This window comes from Procambarus clarkii, chromosome 3 (assembly GCF_040958095.1).
Source record: "Procambarus clarkii isolate CNS0578487 chromosome 3, FALCON_Pclarkii_2.0, whole genome shotgun sequence".
In the NCBI taxonomy this organism is placed as follows: domain Eukaryota; kingdom Metazoa; phylum Arthropoda; class Malacostraca; order Decapoda; family Cambaridae; genus Procambarus; species Procambarus clarkii.
This window is the reverse complement of record NC_091152.1, coordinates 9,016,475-9,019,760: the sequence shown is the minus strand read 5'-3', so window position 1 is coordinate 9,019,760 and position 3,286 is coordinate 9,016,475.

Below are 3,286 nucleotides of genomic sequence, written 5' to 3'. Positions count from 1 at the left end.
TACCAACCCTACCTAACCTAACCTAACCTATATTTATAGGTAAGGTTAGGTTAGGTAGCCAAAAAAAGCTAGGTTAGGTTAGGTTAGGTAGGTTAGGTAGACGAAAAAACATTAATTCATGAAAACTTGGCTTATTAGGCAAATCGGGCCTTGAATAGTAGGCTGAGAAGTGCGTTCTGGCTATTAGGTACGACATATATATATATATATATATATATATATATATATATATATATATATATATATATATATATATATATATATATATATATATATATATATATATATATATATATATATATATATATATATATGTCGTACCTAGTTACCAGAACTCACTTCTCAGCCTACTATGCAAGGCCCGATTTGCCTAATAAGCCAAGTTTTCCAGAATTAATATATTTTCTCTAATTTTTTTCTTATGAAATGATAAAGCTACCCAATTCATTATGTATCAGGTCAATTTTTTTTTATTGGAGTTAAAATTATCGTAGATATATGACCGAACCTAACCAACCCTACCTAACCTATCCTAACCTATCTTTATAGGTTAGGTTAGGTTAGGTAGCCAAAAAGGTTAGGTTAGGTTAGGTTAGGTAGGTTAGGTAGTCGAAAAACAAATAATTCATGAAAACTTGGCTTATTAGGCAAATTGGGCCTTGCATAGTAGGCTGAGAAGTGTGTTCTGGCTACTAGGTACGACATATATATATATATATATCGTACCTAATAGCCAGAACGCACTTCTCAGCCTACTATGCAAGGCCCGATTTGCCTAATAAGCCAAGTTTTCATGAATTAATTGTTTTTCGTCTACCTAACCTACCTAACCTAACCTAACCTAACGTTTTCGGCTACCTAACCTAAACTAACCTATAAAGATAGGTTAGGTTAGGTTAGGTAGGGTTGGTTAGGTTCGGTCATATATCTACGTTAATTTTAACTACAATAAAAAAAATTGACCTCATACATAATGAAATGGGTAGCTTTATCTTTTCATAAGAAAAAAATTTGAGAAAATATATTAATTCAGGAAAACTTGGCTTATTAGGCAAAATTGGCCTTGCATAGTAGGCTGAAAAGTGCGTTCTGGCTACTAGGTACGACATATATATATATATATATATATATATATATATATATATATATATATATATATATATATATATATATATATATATATATATATATGTCGTACCTAGTAGCCAGAACTCACTTTTTGGCCTACTATTCAAGGCCCGATTTGCCTAATAAGCCAAGTTTTCCTGAATTAATATATTTTTTCTAATTTTTTTCTTATGAAATGATAAAGCTACCCATTTCATTATTTATGAGGTCAATTTTTATTATTGGAGTTAAAATTAACGTTGATATATGACCGAACCTAACCAACCCTACCTAACCTAACCTAACCTATCTTTATAGGTTAGGTTTGGTTAGGTAGCCGAAAAAGTTAGGTTAGGTTAGGTTAGGTAGGTTAGGTAGTCGAAAAACAATTAATTCATGAAAACTTGGCTTATTAGGCAAATCGGGCCTTGCATAGTAGGCTGAGAAGTGCGTTCTGGCTACTAGGTACGACATATATATATATATATATATATATATATATATATATATATATATATATATATATATATATATATATATATATATATATATATATATATATATATATATATATATATATATATTATTGGAGCCCAGTGAGCCAGGACACATTCACCAGTGTTTAGTGACAAAAAGGAAATTATCCAAGTGTTACGTGCCACATCAACCCTCCCCTCACCCCCTGAGTGTAGTGCCTCCCCCCACCCCCTGAGTGTAGTGCCCCCCCCCCCCCACTCCCTGAGTGTAGTGTCTCCCGCTCGACCACTCCACCTGTGTAGTGTCTCCCCCCCCCCCCCCCCTCCGTGTGGTGCAGTGTCTTCCGCTCCCCCGCCCCCACCTCCCACGATCAGGTGGTCGCGCCTTCCCTCCCCGGCCCCCCTCCCAGACCGGGCCAGCGCGCAGCCTCCCAACCCCCGCCCACCACCTCCACGAGCCCACCCACCCCAGACATCTGCCCAGACATGACGCATAGTATAGGGGACAACCTCGTCCCCCCCAGCCAGGAGGGAGAGACAAATACTCCAGTGCAAGGTGACATTCACTTTACCTAAGGGGATGGCAGAAGAAGCCGCTACCAGCCAGCTCACCCCTCCCGAAGCCAATCAAAGGAGAGGCACATGCAGTGGTTGTGGGAACATCGTCAGCATCAACTCTGTCTCCAGAGTCATACGCCAGCATGGTGACTGTCCTGGGTCAGGGAGGCCTCCCGTGGGAGGAGGCAGCACTCAGGAGCCTGTTGCACCAGTACAAATCGCAACAGATTACATTGCAACAGACGACCTGCTAGAGGCAATTAAAGCAACGTCAACCAGGACACTCACCCACATCCCGAAGGCCTCTCGCCCTTTTGCTGCAGGGAAATACACGGACCTCATCGCAAAAGTCAACAGAGGGTCAAATAACCTTGTTGCACCTGATACCATCAAAGCCTGGCACAATCTGTTACTTTTTGGCAATGCATGTTTAGGTGTACCAGACAGAGGAGGCAAGACACTGGCCTCATCCGTCAATAAAGCAATTAGGGATTTTCCGAGGGCTGACAACCTAGTCCGCCTCCCCAAACACACCAAACACCGCCGAGGCAGACCAAGTACGACAATCAGCGACAACAGAAAATTAGGTACCCAAGTCAGCAAGAAAATTGAAGAGGGCAATACAGTCGGGGCACTCAGGTTAATCACAAGTGAGGACAAAATTTTGCCCAGGGATGAAACCACAGCCCAAGCACTGAGAGAAAAACACCCCGTCAGGGCCGTAGGTGGACCTCCCCCACAGGTCAGGCTCGCCCCTAATCAGGAACCTCTCGTCCTCCGGGAGTCAGAGGTTTATAAAGCTATCGTTTCATTTCCCCCGGGCTCCTCAGGAGGATACACAGGGGTAAGACCTCAACATGTGAAGGAAATGGTGAACCCTGTTCTTGGCCCAGCTGCAGAAGCGCTCCTGACAGAAATCACAACGTTTGTCAACAACTGCCTCGCCGGGTTAATCCCTGATGAAATCAAACCATTGTAACGGGGGGTGGGGGAAATAGCTCTATCTTGTCCATTATTCCACCCCCCAGTTAACTAACGAGGCCGGGGGAAACAGCTCTCTCTAGTCCGTTATCCCGTCCCCAGTTAGCTAACTATTCTAGAGCACCCTCCAGAGTTCCTAAGGCAACCTCTCTCGTTCAACACCT